The following is a 16,373-nucleotide window of genomic DNA, read 5'->3' on the forward strand; positions in this document are numbered from 1 at the left end:
ATCTGGAGTGTCCTATGATAGTCCCAGAATGGCGGGACTATCATATATTGAAAGATTGGAGTGACTGGGCTTGTATACACTTGCGTTTAGAAGGATGAGAGGCGATCTGATTGAGAAATATAAGATTATTAAAGGATTGGACACTCTGGAGGCAGGAAGCATGTTTCCACTGATGGGTGAGTCCAGAACCAGAGGACACAGTTTAAAAAATAAGGGGTAGGCCATTTAGAACAGAGTTGAGGCGAAACCTCTTCACCCAGAGAGTGGTCAGTGTATGGAATGCTGTGCCCCAGAAGGCTGTGCCCCAGAAGGCTGTTCAAGAAAGAGATGGATAGATCTCTTAAAGATAGTGGAATCAAGGGTTATGGAGATAAGACAGGAACAGGTTATTGATTGAGGATGATCAGCCATGATTATAATGAATGCTGGTGCTGGCTCAAAGGGCTGAATGGCCTACTCCTGCGCCTATTATCTATTGTCCATTGTCTATTGTCAATCCAGGCCTCTCAGTATTCCAAAAGTTTCAATCAGATTCCCCCCTCAGTCTTTTAAAGTCAGAGTCAGACTCAGAGACCTCAACTACTCTGCATATGGCAAGCTCTTCACCTCCAAGTTCATTTTTGTAGATCTTCTCTGTAACCCCTCCAATGCCAACACATCCTTCGTTAGATACAGAGCTGAAAACTGCTCGTGATATTCCTAATGTGGTCTGACTAGAGCCTCATACAGCCTCAGCAGTACATTTCTGCTCTTGTATTCTTGCCCTCTTGAAGTGAATGCTAACATTGTATTGGGCTTCCTAACCGCCAGCTATACTGGCATGGTAATCTTGAAATAAGTTTGAACGAGCACTCCCAAGTCACTTTGTTCTTCACATTACTGAAGCCTTTCCCTATTTAGAAATAGTCCACATCTCTATCCTTCCTACTAAAGTACATACCTTTACACTTTTCCACAATGATTCCATCTGTCACTTCTTTGCTCACTCTCCCAGCCTGTCCAAGTTCCTTTGCAGCCTCCATGGTTCTGAAACTCTACTTGTCCCTCCACCTATCTTTTTGTCATTTGCAAACTTTAAAACAATGCAGTCAGTTCCTTCATTCAGATCATGGATGTATGACATGAATAGTTGTGGTATCAATAGTTGCCACTCCTATGGCAATGGGTTCTACAGACTCGCCAACCTCTGGCTGAAGAAATTTCTTGGCATATCATTTTTAAAGGGTTGCTCTTTCATTCTGAGGTTCTAGTCTCTCCTATTGATAAGAATATCTCTTCATGCCCACTAGCTCTCATTCTGAAAAAGACCTCTTTATACTTAATCTTTGCTTTTTGCCAGTCATCCAATCCTCTATCCATGCCAGGGCTCTTGCCTTGTTTTGTGTTTTATCTGTTCGTACTGAAAGACAAAAGTTTTCAGATTATGTGATAAATTTGTGTTGCGTTAAAAAAAATTCAGCCATTCACTTAAGTACTAAGTGAGGCACTTCAAGTTCAAAGTCATCTCCTGTGCACATTATTTCATTTCTGTATTAAGTGCCCATTCATTTCTTGAAATTCAGAGCATGTAAAAGTTCAGCGTAAGTTCAGCAACATTACCTTGGAGTGAGGTGCAAGTCAATTTTCTGCATTGCATGGGGTCTGTAATTGGTCATACAAATCTTAGTGATTCCCCTTTCAAAGCCTGATCAAATATAGAGCCAAAAGCAACATTTGGAGTTTTATCTTCAGCATCTGTGGTGGGGGGTCTTTTATTGTGTGTCATTCCTAATTAAATGGTGTTTATTTTAGGCAGGTTGAAGTTTCATCTGTTAAATTTTAAAGTGTAGTAAAAATTAACTATACAGCAGAGACACCAGGCAAGGCTTATGGAAAGGCAACATCAAAGGTTTGTTTAAGCGTATGCAATTCTGAAGCACTGAATTCCAAGATATAAAGTGAAACTCTGTCGATGCCAGGTATTAAAATATTAGTTGAACTTGTGTTTTCAGTTTCTTATCATTTAATTATCCAACACAATTCATCTCTGAATACTGTGTCCTTGACCTCCTCTATGTTATTGTAATTAATAATAAGGAACAATACCTCATCTTATTTATTCGGTCTTTTCTAGTCTCAAAATTGAGTTTAGCAATTTCAGTTTGGAGTCATTTAAATTCAAACATCAGGTTCTGCTGATGATTCTTCACTTCATTTAATTTCTCCTGCCTTCAGTGCTGTCATAGACTTCTCCTTTCTTTACTTCAGCACATCTCTGCCGGAATTCCTCAGGGTAATGTCCTCAGCCCAAACATCTTCAGCTGCTTCACCTATGACACTCCCTCCATCATAAGGTCAGAAGTGGGGATATTCACCAATGATTAGATAATGTTCAACATCATTCTCAGCTCCTCAGACACTAGAGCAGTCCATGTCCAAATACAACAAGATCTGGACAATATCCAGGCTTGGACTGACAAGTACCTAGTAGCATTCATGCCATACAATTGCCAGACTATGTCCATCTCTATAAGAGAAAATCTAACCATAACCCTTTGACATTTAATGGTGTTACCATCACTGAATCTTCCACTATTAACATTCTGGGTATTACCATTGATTAGAAGCTCAACTAGACTCATCACATAAGCACAGTGGCTACAATAGCAGATTAGACATTAAGAATGCTGCAGTGAGTAACTCACCTCCTGACTCCCCAAAGCCTGTCCACCATCTGCAAGTCAGGAATGTGTTGGAATACTCCCCACTTGTGTGATTATTGCAGAAACAACAACATTCAAGAAGCTTGACATCATCCAGGCCAAAGCATCATCCAGCCCACTTGACTGGCTCTGCATCTACAGGCATCCATGCCAACGTTCAGTAACTGCAGCGTGCACTATCTACAAAGTGCCCCAAAGAAATTCACTAAAGATCCTCAGACAGCACCTTTCAAACATTGACCACTTCCATCTAGATGGACAAGGGCAGCAGATAGATGAGAATGTCATTACCTAAAAGTTTCCCTCCAAGCCACTCACTATCAGTCACAGCTCAGCAATTCTATGTTGTTGTGTGTCTTGAAGACTGCCTTGGAGAACACAGAAACTGATCACCAAGTTCTGTACCTATGAAGATAGCCTCAACCATGATCTTGGGTTTATGTCATGCTACACGTGAGCCTACCACACTGCTCTGTATCTGTAAAATCACCCTTACTGTCCTGTTTTGACACCATTACCTTGATAACTTATTATGATCTCTCTGCCTTAATCAGTTTGTACAGTTTTGATTACTTATTACTTTAGTTAGGCCATTGGCATATGACTTGTATACCTATCATGTTATTCCAGCCATTTGTTTTGTCTCCAGCATCATCTTATTTTTAATTTCTTGTAATTATTTCTCTGCTTCAACTAATCAGATTACAAGTTATTCCTTGGCTTGTTATTCAGCTGTTGACACAATACTCACACCATCTGACATACTTGGTCACCTGCAGAGAATCATTATTTGGCGTGTTGATACTCTGCTCACACCACTTGGATGATCTTTTGATCTTGCTGCCCATTGATCTTGCTGCGTACAAATTCTGTGCCTGTGTTCTTCTCTCTTACTTCGTCTGATGAAGGGGCAATGATCCGAAAGCTTGTCATTTCAAATAAACCTGGACTATAACCTGGTGTTGTCTGACTTCCGACCACACCCATTGAGTTGTAGAAAAAGGACTACAACCCCTGGTCTTTCTCCCCACCCTATCCTTATTTGCAAATTGTTTTGTTTCAAACTTTTTCCAGTTTGGTTGAAATATATTTGTCTGGGAATGTTAACATTGTAACAGAAATGAAAAACAATTAGAGGTGAGGGGTGGTTCCCTAATTTATTACAGTTCCAGACTGGATACTCGAATTGATTAAATGAACGAGCCTCAAGTGAGGAGGCATGAACTGTCCCATGTCCCCTGCCATCACCCCCCACCCCCCACCCTCATTTGGTAGCAACAAGGTTAATTTCCCCAGGCCACATGAACACATGTTTTAAAATGAGCCAGTTTAACGCGTGCATCCTGAGTTAACAGAAGAACACATCAATTGATCATTCAACTGTTGATGTCAAGATTTTTGTTTTTGCAGTTTGGTAGAAATGTTTTCATCCTGTTTTGTTTGGATTGTGATTAGAGAGAGCACACACACCAAGAGAGAGACCTTTGTTTGTCTTAGTTCCTTTTGAGTCACTAGCTGGCTTTTAGGATTGAAGAAGATAGAGCTTTTACCTGCAATGGAGGGGGGTCTCCAGGGTGTTTCTTTGACTGTGACCTTTACCATGCACAAGTTCTCGAATCCAAACCCATGCAAACACCCACCTCAAACTTGGCACAGATAACACCTTCGCTCACTTACATATTCTTTTCCATTGATGCACACAGACCTGGTATAAACTAAAATTATCTTCTGTTCTTGAGTATTTTCTTAAGGGGAGCACAGAAAGTATTTCTATCACCCAGATTGAAGTATTTTCTCCCATAGGTTTACAGACTGCGATACCTTCAGGAAATTACAGCTCAATTTGTAATGTATTTTTCTCCCCTTAAGTTCACTAGTTTGAAGTTTTCATGATACTTTTCAGATATGATATTCCAGGCGCTCTCTCTCTCTCTCTGAATTTACATCTGCATTCCCCTATTGGCTATATGCTCTTTAAAAATAAAAGTTTTAATTAAAAGTTCACTAAACCTTTAAATGTCACAGGGCTATGATCCATTGACATAGTGCTGACAGATCTGCTGAAATTTCTCAACATTTTCTGTTGATGCATCAAGGATTTGAGATGCTGCATTAGTTGACCTCACTCTAACAATGGTATGATGCTACCACAGCAGCCAAGACTTGAATGGAAAAGCTTAGACACTGTCTTTCTATGAATGACTCTTGTCCAGTAGCCAAAACTGAATATGTCTGTGGCGTGAATACTGAGGGGGAAACAACAAACCTCTGGAGTATGATAAATTCCCCCAACTCATGACTTAACCTATAGATGAATTCTGATTAATCCAATGCCGTAATTGATTTCTGCAACAGATGAAACAGATTTCCAACTTCAGCTCACCCTTTCAGGAAGAAATTACTAGATTTTGTTTGAAAGGGTTCAATTGAATGAAATATATTTCAATTCTGAGCATAATCACTCACCAATCTCTTAGAGTTTTCGCTTCTGGATTAGGTCTAAATTTACATTAATTAAGAACAGTTTCATCTAAGATCAAGAGTCATTGACATATATTTAACTCGTGAGGCAAGTAAGTAACTTTATCCTAGTTTCCAATATGAGGCAACATGAATCAGAGGTTGAAACTGTGCTTCTGACATTCTTTGATGAAAAATTCTTTTGATCTTCTACCTTGAAAGGACTGAATAATGTGTGGCTCTGGAGACCAGGACAAAATATTGAGAAATTATCTAGCAAAATATCTATTCACGAGGTATTCCTGTGGAGAGAAACATGAAGCAGCTGGAACTCTACCCACCTATCCCAGTTTTCAGTTACATTACTGGATCATACATTTTTTTAAAATGGTGGCTTTGAAACACTTTCTCGTATTGACAGTTCTTCAGGAAAGTAGTATTACAATCAGTCCAGCAAGAAACATCTTGGGGTAAAACTTCTATGTGGATCTCCCCAGCCTCTCTCAGTGAAAGTCCAGCAGATACACAGAAAATAGTCACTTACAAAGTCTGTCAGAATGTTGTGAGTTTTCTGTTGTGATCTCAGCATGAATTTTGGAGAAACTCAGGCAGACACCAACTGTTTCCAAGAGTAGAAAAGAAACTAAAACTATTTCAACCAGTGATATGTCTAATGTAAGCTCCATGATTTGCATTGTGATGCAAGAGATGTTGTGTATAGTTATTGAATCCACAATATAGAGGGGAATGTGATTGCTCTGGGGAGGGTGCAAAGGACATTTACCAGGATGTGGTCAGGATTGAAACATTTCAATTATGAACAGAGATTGAACAATCTGATGTCATTTTGCTTATAGCAGAGAGAAGTGAGTGGGGACATGATTGAGATGTAAAAAATTGAGGGACATAGATAGAATAGACAGGAATAAACCTTTCCCCTTGATGCAACGATCATGTCTAGGAGGTACAGATTTAAGGTAAAAAGTAAAAGGTTTAGTGGAGATGTGGAGAAAAACTGTTCCATCAAGAGGGTAGAGGGAATCTGGAACCCACTGTGTGTAGAGGCAAAAACTCACACAATATTGAATAAATACATTGATGTGCACTTATGATCCCAAGGCATACAGTGCAACAAGCCAAGTGCTAGGAAATGGGCTGAGAATAATTAGGTAGTTGTTTTTGATCGGTGTGGACACAATGGGGCAAAGGGCCTTTTCCTGTGCTGTAGTTCTCTATGATTCCAACTTTAGTCAATGAGAATCGAGAAGGTCTTACAGTTGGCAGATAGTCTGGGACTGAAGTGGAAAAATGATCAGATAGTCAGATGGGAGTCACAAACACTTTGCTCCTTCAAAAGAATGTTCATATCCTCTGAAAACATGAGCATTTATATTTATTGTTAACCACCCATTCCCTTCAACAGTTGTGTAGCTTAGTGTTAATATGTCCAACACTAGAAAAAAACCACAAATTTGCTGAAGATCGCCAAAAGCACTTCAGTAAACAATGATAATGGAAGGCTAGGTTCTTTAAAGAGATCCTTTCATTTCCATAGTGCCTTATGATGACTGTGGGACATGAAAAAGCCCTTTGTGACCCAATAAAGGGTATTTTTAATTGTTATCACTGTTGTCATACAGATGAAGTAGAAGCTAATTTGTACTCAGCGGGCTACACTAGCATGAATAGTGAGGTGATGGAGATTGTGGCTCACTGTAGCACTGTACCCTGTTGCTTTTCAAAACGTGCCCAGCTGAGAACAGATGGGATTTCTGACAGTGCAGTTCTCCATCAGTTTGAACTGCTGTGTCAACTGAGGTGGTCTGTTCACATTTCTGGAGGAGAAGTTGAACCTACAACCTTCAATCTTAAATTGTGAATGGCAGCCATTGCTGATTTGTTATTTGTGATTCTGTATAGTAATCCAATCAAAATTTGGATTATTATTTCTGCAATGGACACCCTTCAGTGGAAATCACTCTCAATATGATGCTCATTTTGAGAATCCTATATCAAGTTTCTGCTCAACTCCTTTCACTTCTTGTTCCTTCTAAGTGAAGATATTTTTGGTCTTTTATAATGTAATTTAAAGTAATTGTTTTGCTTTAAAACTATTTCTGAGGGTATTGAAGAATGACAATCTGGTACTGCTTTATTAATTCTACAAAAAACAAAGCTTTAAAAAAATACACATTTAAAACCGGATTTTCTGGTTCACCCCCAAGAGTCATTGAAATTAAATGTCAGAAAATTACATCAAGAAATTATGCAGTGTTGTTTATGAGTTACATCGCTATATCATCGTGAGTCTTAGTAAATTAAAAAATAACGTGAGCTTTTATACGGTACTTTTTTACCTAAAATATCTTAATTTTGTATGATTTGGAGATGCCGGTGTTGGACTGGGGTGTAGAAAGTTAAAAATCACACAATACCGGGTTATAGTCCAACAGATTTAATTGGAAGCACTAGCTTTCGGAGCGCTGCTCCTTCGTCAGGTGATAGCACCTGATGCCTCATTCCTGATGAAGGGCTTGTGCCCGAAACATCGAATTTCCTGTTCCTTGGATGCTGCCTGACCTGCTGCGCTTTAACCAGCAACACATTTTCAGCATAGCACCTGATGAAGGAGCGTCGCTCCGAAAGCTAGTGTGCCTCCAATCAAACCTGTCGGACTATAACCTGGTGTTGTGTGATTTTTAATTTTTTATAGTCTCTTTGAAAGTCTGCAAATGTGCAAAGTTAGCTGATCTTTACTGTGACGTTTTTTGTTTGATCAGGAGCATGTCAATTTTCATAATACAGGTCTGCAGCCCAGAATAAGGCCCTTTGGCCCATTTGGTTTGCACCAATTAAAATCAATCATCTAATTATTCACATCTCATGGTACAGCCCTTGGCCGGTAACCTTGTGTATGCTTGTGTTGGTGAGGCATTAGCCAGTGTATTTTAAACATGTGCTAAGGATTGTGGAAATTGTTCTTCCTGAAAGTAATCTGCATTTAAAATTCCTCAGTTTTAGGAAAAGCTGTGTTGAATTTTGAGTAATTTGTGCTGGAAAGAGCGATGAAACTGAGCAGAACGCTCATTCCACATGTTACTATCCAGCATTGTTGACACGTTATACCCTCTCCCTTTGATTCTGTGCATCATCTGTCACCCACCTCCAACACTCTCCCCCTTCCTAGACCCCTCCCTCTGACCTTTTACCAGCACTTGACCTGTTCATCAAGAACTGGCGATGTGACTTTGGTGGAATTAATTTCTCTGTCCCTCTGTTACCCATTCCAAACAATCTCCCTCTGAAGTGACTGCACTCCACACTCTCAGATCCAACCCTGAGTTTGTTACTCAGCCTGCTGACAAGGCTGGTGTTGCTTTCTGGTGGACCGACCTCTGCCTTACAAAGGGTCAGCATCAGCTTTCAGATACCACCTCCTAGCTCCCCTAGACAATTACCCTGACCATGACCTGAGGAACCCTGGCGTTGGAGATCCCTCGGCGGTGGGGATCCCTCAGAAGTGGGGATCCCTCAGAGGTGGGGATCCCTCAGAAGTGGGGATCCCTCAGAGGTGGGGATCCCTCAGAAGTGGGGATCCCTCAGAGGTGGGGATCCCTCGGCAGTGGAGATCCCTCAGAGGTGGGGATCCCTCGGAGGTGGGGATCCCTCGGAGGTGGGGATCCCTCGGCGGTGGGGATCTCTCGGCGGTGGGGATCCCTCAGAGGTGAGGATCCCTCAGAGGTGGGGATCTCTCGGCAGTGGGGATCCCTCAGAGGTGGGGATCCCTCAGAGGTGGAGATCCCTTGGAGGTGGGGATCCCTCAGAGGTGGGGATCCCTCGGCGGTGGGGATCCCTCGGCGGTGGAGATCCCTTGGAGGTGGGGATCCCTCGGAGGTGGGGATCCCTTGGAGGTGGGGATCCCTCGGCGGTGGGGATCCCTCAGAGGTGGGGATCCCTCAGAGATGGGGATCTCTCGGAGGTGGGGAATTGTGGACATTTTGAAGACCCCATTGTTGAAGGTGCTATCAGCAGAACAGATGTGATGGAATCATCATCCATATCTGCAGGAATATCAGCTGCCATTTTTGCTGCCACCAGACACATATTCCCCTCCCTTCCCTTGTCAGGCTTCAACAGGAACCATTTTCTCTAGGTCACCCCTCCACCACAAGAGTCCTAATACAAAATCTAATGAGCACCTGCTATCAATCAACTCTGAAGTTGTTCTGGTTTATGGCCGAATAATAGACGAAGGAAAAATGTTAGAGTGATTTGGTGATGAGAAAAAAATTGGCATTCTGCTTCATGGAGACAGAGCTCTTGTGATGCTGTGGTAGTGTCCTTACCTCTGGGCCAGAAGATCTGGGCTTACTCCCATCTGCTTTCAATGTGTCACAGTGTGTCTGAACAGTTTGTTTAAAAATATCAGAAAAGAAGCTTGGTTCTTGGAGGTGTGAACCAAAGGTACTGACGGGTATGATCTCCCTCAGTGACACCATTCTGATTTAGTTGCGCCAGTGGTTTGAGTTTTGCAGTTGTCACTGTGCTCCTGTTGATCACCATTTATAGCTTATTTTATTGATTGTTTTGTCTAATTGGTGGACAGTTACCAAACAAACCGTTGGGTTCTTTCCCAGCTGTTTCTCTCATTTGTTCCTTTTTGGTGAACATTACTGTGCATCAGTGGATGGTTTGTGTGTCTGGGGAGATTGGGTGCATTTAATAAAAATAAAACATGATTCTTCCCTTGCTGTGGGGGTGGGGGACGGTGGGAAGCTGCTGATTTTGGACAAGGCAAGGATTCCGAAGGGAAAGCTGGAGAGTGACATTTGTGCTGAACAATGGCTTTACAAAACAATTCCGGTGACTCTCTGAAAGTGTTCCGCTGTCTCATCCACCACATGGAGATTGGTCTATGAAATACCATCTGGGCCTTCCTGAAACCAATGCTCTTTGCTTGGGATTTGACAGATATTTCTTCATGCATTTCTGACCCAGGCACTTCATATATCAACCTTGTACAGAGGAAATGATAATGCCCCAAAAGCTAAACGTTGATTCACTAGGAAGGGCAAAGCTGTTAATTAAGTTATTTATAACGTAAATTATTCACCAGATACGAGAAAGTCTGACACTGCAGCTAAAAGCATAAGAACATCAAATAGAGATTCTTATCGAATTACATTCTATCATGAACAGAAGGTTGCCATCTGCTGTGTATCACACCAGACCGTTCGGTTTTTGAACAGACTGGGATTTTTTTTTCCATATGAACTAATTGCAAATGTCCATGTTTTAAGCATCTTTATCTGTTTCTCAGCTCCTTATTGGTAAATTGTTTTTGGGACTCTATCATTAAGAATATCAGAAATAGATGAATAATGATATTTGCCGGAACTTTGCAGTGGAGCTCCGCTCTGAGAGCAGGCGCAGTGAAATGTGCAGCCTCTACCCTGCAAAGAGCTAATTGAAGGCAAGAACTAATAAATCCTGCAAGGTCGAGAAAGGAAGACACTGACTTGCATGCAGAAAGGAAGGAAGTGCAAAAATCAATTTATCCCTCCAGCTGTTGAATGCTGCAGACGCTTTAGTTAAAATAATTTGCTGGAAGTCAGTCTAAAGTTTCTCTTGAAACCATACCATCTGTCCAGATTTGATATCTGGACCCTGTAAGCAGAGTTGAAGCAATACTGGGAGATTGTTGATAAGTTACTGATTGAATTTGATGGGCCTGTGTTGGACCTCTCTTCAATAATACCAAGAAATGAACAACATCCACAAGACCCACCCCCTCCTCTTCCTCCCCCACCCACAATGAGACCATAAATGCTGCCCCCTCCACACTTCACTTCAGCTCTGATAAAGAGTCATCTAGACTTGAAACGTTCGCTTGTTCTGTCTCCCTGGAAGCTGCCAGACCTGCTGTGATCTCCAGCATTTGTTTTTTTCAGTGCAGATCCCAGCACCTGCAGTAACCTAGTTCTGCATTAGCATAGTACCTTGAAGGTGCTTCATGGGAGCAATTATACCATAAAGACCATAAGAGATAGTAGCAGAAGTATGCCTTTTGGCCCATCAAATCTGCTCTACGATTCAATAAGATCATGGCTGATCTGATAATCCTGAACCCTACTTGCCTGCCTTTTCACCACAAGACTTAATTGACTTAATGATTCAAAATTTGTCTACCTCAACTTGGGCTATGCTTACTGACCCAGCCTTAATAGCCCTCTACGGTAAAGAATTCCACAGGTACACTAACCTCTGAGAGAAGAGCTTCCTCCTCTGCTCTGTTCTAAATATGCGACCTTTTATTATGAAATGATGCCCTCTAGTTCTACACTCTTCCAAGAGGAAACAACCTTTTAGATTAGGGACACCATTGTATATGAATGGATAAGTGAGTGACAAAAAAAAAGTAACCATTGAGAAGCTTTGTCAAGTTGAGGTGGGCTTGGAGGTGCGTTTTGAGGGAGAGAGAGAAGCAGAGCAGTGCTGGTCTAAGGAGCGATTTCCACAATTTAGGATCCAGGGAGTTGAAAGCATGGCCGCCAAAAGTGGATGACCTGAAATTGGAGATGCACAAAAGCTCAGGATTGGAGGGATGCAGAGGCTGTGGTTGGTTGCAGAACTAAGATAGAAGAGGAGGGGAAGGCCGAGACAATAGAGATTGTTTTTTGTTTTAAGGTATTGCCAGATGACCAGCCACTGCCAGTCAGTGAGACCAGAGGTAATGGACAGTTAGAACTTGGTGTGTGTTACAATATGAATTAGTAAGTTCTGGTTGCTGGTCAAATTTGTGGAGTTGAAGTGAATATGGAGATCCATTTGCATTGATGGGGTTAACACAAGGGCGGCACGGTGGCACAGTGGGGGCGGCACGGTGGCACAGTGGGGGCGGCACGGTGGCACAGTGGGGGCGGCACGGTGGCACAGTGGGGGCGGCACGGTGGCACAGTGGTTAGCACTGCTGCCTCACAGCACCAGGGACCCGGGTTCAATTCCGGCCTCGGGCGACTGACTGTGTGGAGTTTGCACATTCTCCCCGTGTCTGCGTGGGTTTCCTCCGGGTGCTCCGGTTTCCTCCCACAGTCACAAAGATGTGCGGGTCAGGTGAATTGGCCATGCTAAATTGCCCGTAGTGTTAGGTAGGGGGTAAATGTATGGGTATGGGTGGGTTGCGCTTCGGCGGGTCGGTGTGGACTTGTTGGGCCGAAGGGCCTGTTTCCACACTGTAAGTAATCTAAATCAAATAACTGCCTGGGTCCTTCCTATCAATGCAAGTTGTTATGAAGATAGTTCTAATATTGGTAATTGTTGGGGACCCATGTCAAAGTGACAATGAAGATTGGTTCATTTGGAATATGTGGAGAAAGCTGGAACTTTTTTTCTCACAAGGTTACTGAAAGGATACCATGGGGCACTTTCTTTTAGAAAAGACACAATGGAAATCACACAACATGAGCTAACAGGTTGAATGTGTTTATTAGAAGTCTCATGTCTTTAAGTAACTGCTTAGACTTACTGGAAGTCACATGTCTGAGTGTATGGCTGTGAGTGTTCAAACTGTTTAGTGTTCAGTCAGGGAGTAGCCTGTGAAGAGATAAGAGACCAACTCAGTATTTGACACCTTTCTGAGAAACTCTCTTCAGGCAGTTTTGATTATGGAACTATCAGCAAGATATGATTACACTGGAGGGGGTGCAGAGGAGATTGACTAGGATGTTGCTTGGGATGGAGTAGTTCAATGATGGAGAGAATCTGGAGAGGCTTGTGCAGTTTTCCTTTGAGCAGAAAGGGCTGTGAGGGATCTAATTGAGATGTATAAGATTATGAGAGGAATATTCAAGCTAGATAAAAAGCAGCTATTCCCCTCAGTTAAATGGTTGACAACAAGGTGACATAGTGTTGAGGCAAATGGCAGAAGGGGCTTAGCAGGGGTTTGAGGATAGAAATTACACCCAGAAAGTGGTGGGTGTATATGAGTTTTTCAGGTTAGTGTCATAGGCCTAACCATCTTCAATTGCTTGATCATTGACCTGCTTTTCATCATACAGTCAGATGTGGGGATTTCTCTAATGATTTGTGACTCCTCAGATACAGAAACAATCCATAACCAAACCTGATTTAAGCTGATTTAAGAGACCCGTGATATTCATGTCACAGAAGTGTCAGGAAATGGCCATGTCCAACAAGAGACAATGTAACCATCGCCCCTTGATATTCAAAGGAAGCAACATAACTGAATCCTTCACCATTAACATTCTGGGGATTACTTTTGACCACAGACTGAACTGGCCTAGCCAAATAAATACTGCAGCTCCAGGAGTAGTTCGGAGGTTAGGAATACTACAGCCTCACATTCTGTCTCTTCAAAACCTGCCTGTCCACCATCTACAAGGCATAAGGCAGGAGTGTGATGGAATACTCCCCACTTGTCTGGATGGGTGCAGCTCCAACCACACTCAAGAAGCTCACTATCTTCAAGGATGAAACAACCCATTTTAATGGCACTGTGGCGCTTTAACCAGCAACACATTTTCAGCTCTGATCTCCAGCATCTGCAGACCTCACTTTTTACTCGAACATTTTAATGGCACCCCATTCAAAACCATCCACTCACTCCACCACCAAGACTCAGTAGCAGCAATGTGTACCATCTGCAGATACTCACAAAGGTTCTTTAGTCAGCATCTTCCAAATCCCCCATTACTTACCTCCATCTAGAAGGACTGGGGTAGCAGAAACACGGGAACACCACCATTTGCAATTGTGCCCCATTACTTCCAATCACTCACCATCCTGATTTGGAAATATATTCACTGGGATCAAATTCCTGGAACTCCTTCTCTATCAGTATCGTGGGGCTACTTACACCAAATGGACTGCAGAAGTCAAGGAAAGCAGCATATTCGTAAAGGCAACTAACAATAGGAAATTAATGTTGGCCCAGCCAGCAATAAATGAAGAGAGAAACCTGCCTCCATTGTATTTAAATCTTTCCGTAAATTAGGAATCCAAACCTATGGACACTATTAAAGATTCATATTTCAAACTGTGAGGTTCATTTTGGTGAAATAATTCTTGTTATAATGGAGCAGTAATGATGAATCCTTGTTGATGGATCCTTTCGCTCTGAATCTAATGAAAATAGACAGGCAGGTGCAGCAAGCAATTAGGAAAGCAAATGATATTAGATTAGACTTACAGTGTGGAAACAGGCCCTTCGGCCCAACAAGTCCACACCGACCCGCCGAAGCGAAACCCACCCATACCCCTACATTTACCCCTTACCTAACCCTACGGGCAATTTAGCATGGCCAATTCACCTGACCTGCACATCTTTGGACTGTGGGAGGAAACCGGAGCACCCGGAGGAAACCCACGCAGACACGGGGAGAACGTGCAAACTCCACACAGTCAGTATATTCACCCTCACTGCAAGAGGATTTTAGTTCAAGAGCCACCTGTTTTACTGTTGTTTTATAGAGCTGAAAATGTGTTGCTGGAAAAGCTCAGCAGGTCAGGCAGCATCCAAGGCGCAGGAGAGTCGAGGTTTCGGGCATGAGCCCTTCTTCATCCCTGATTTCCAATATCTGCAGTCCTCACTTTCTCCTGTTGTTTTATAGAGCCTTGATGAGACCAAACATGCCCTTTTGTTCTCATTAACTTGCCATAGAGGGTGTACAGCAGCAGCTCATTGGGTTGTTACTGGGACTGACAGGATTTCTCTATCAGAGAGGTTGGTTTGACTGGATTTTTATTCACTAAAGTTTAGAAGAATGAAAGAGGATCCAATTGAATTGGATAAAATTCCAGCAGGGCTGGACAGACTTGATACAGGGAGGATGTCTTTCCTGATTGTGGAGTCTAGAACCAAGGGTCACAGACTCAGGATATGGGATAGATCATTTAGGACTGAGATGAGGGAATATTTCTTCACTCAGAACATTGTAAGCCTGCAGAAATCTGTGCCACAAAAGGCTATGGATCACTGAATAGTCATAGAAATGTACAGCCCGGACACAAACCCTTTGTTTCAACTCAAGAAAGAAATATATTCAAGAAAGGGACAGATACACTTCTGGATCTCAAAGGTATCAAGTGATATGGGAAGAAAGTATGAACAGGGCATTGAGATAAAGGATCAGCTTTGATCATATTGAATGGTGGAGCAGCCTTGAGCAGATGAATGGCAGACTTTTACTCCTAGTTTCTCAGTTTCTAATAGAGATAACATGTATTGTGTGTCACACTGGTAACTGGGTGAGTCTTATGCTGCAATTACTAGAATAACAGGACTAGAAAAAGACAGGGCTCTGCTCCAAGTAGCATCACCACACAGTAATGGCAATCATTGTGAATTCTACCGACATGATGTGGTGGTCTTTGATAGGAGTTTGGTCTCTCTATCTTGTGCTGTAATGCTCTCCCATAAACAGTTTGGTTATTTTAACTCATTGGTTCAGAAACATGATAAGTATTTGTGTTCACAATGACATATACTCAGCTGTTAAACCTGTAGTCAGATGATTAACATCTCATGCACTTACGTGTTGATACTGAACTGGGACAAACTGGAAAACTGGACCTGAATGTAGGGACAGATTCCCTATGCTTGCAATTCCTTCTGACAAATGCTGATCAAATGAAAGCCACCCAGCTGTTTTAATAGCCTTTCTTAGGAGGTGACCATTGCTGAATAGAGGCAAGGATACCACCCACTGCACCACCTGACCTCCCCTGACAACCATTTATCCCAACGTAATGCTAGAGGGAATGTTGGTGGTGAAACAGATAAAGATTGGCTGAGGATATCCTACCAAGATGATCTAGGCTAGATTCTAGCAACAGTTGTATTCTTCCTTAACGTCAGGTACAGGTCCACTTTGCTATGCTCCCAGAGCTCTTATTGATAGGAAGGGAAGACGGGAGTATGAGGATTAGACAAGGAAGTGAAGTTCAGATCAAAAATCAGTTATGAGCCGATTGAGTGATGGAGCAGGCTGGAGAGGCCGTGTGGCATAACCTTGTTTGTTGATATTACTCTGATGTTAAGTTTACGCATTGTGACCAGTTGGAGTAGCATGGGTGACATTCCATGCATATTCATTGAATGCCCAGAGAACCGACCTCAGTCATTCCTTGTACTTTCTTGGTCACAGCCTTGTTCATTGTCTTCAGTCCTCACACTGCTCCCCCTTACCCTGC

The 16,373-nt window shown here is 42.4% G+C and overlaps 1 protein-coding gene across 1 annotated transcript in view; it reads left to right on the forward strand.

The window, feature by feature from the left end:
* LOC132832348 (cadherin-12-like) overlaps positions 1 to 16,373 on the forward strand; it is a 649,932-nt gene that overhangs the window by 264,123 nt on the left and 369,436 nt on the right. The gene's annotated exons all lie outside the window — the stretch shown is intronic.

Source organism: Hemiscyllium ocellatum, chromosome 34, assembly GCF_020745735.1.
Source record: "Hemiscyllium ocellatum isolate sHemOce1 chromosome 34, sHemOce1.pat.X.cur, whole genome shotgun sequence".
NCBI lineage: Eukaryota > Metazoa > Chordata > Chondrichthyes > Orectolobiformes > Hemiscylliidae > Hemiscyllium > Hemiscyllium ocellatum.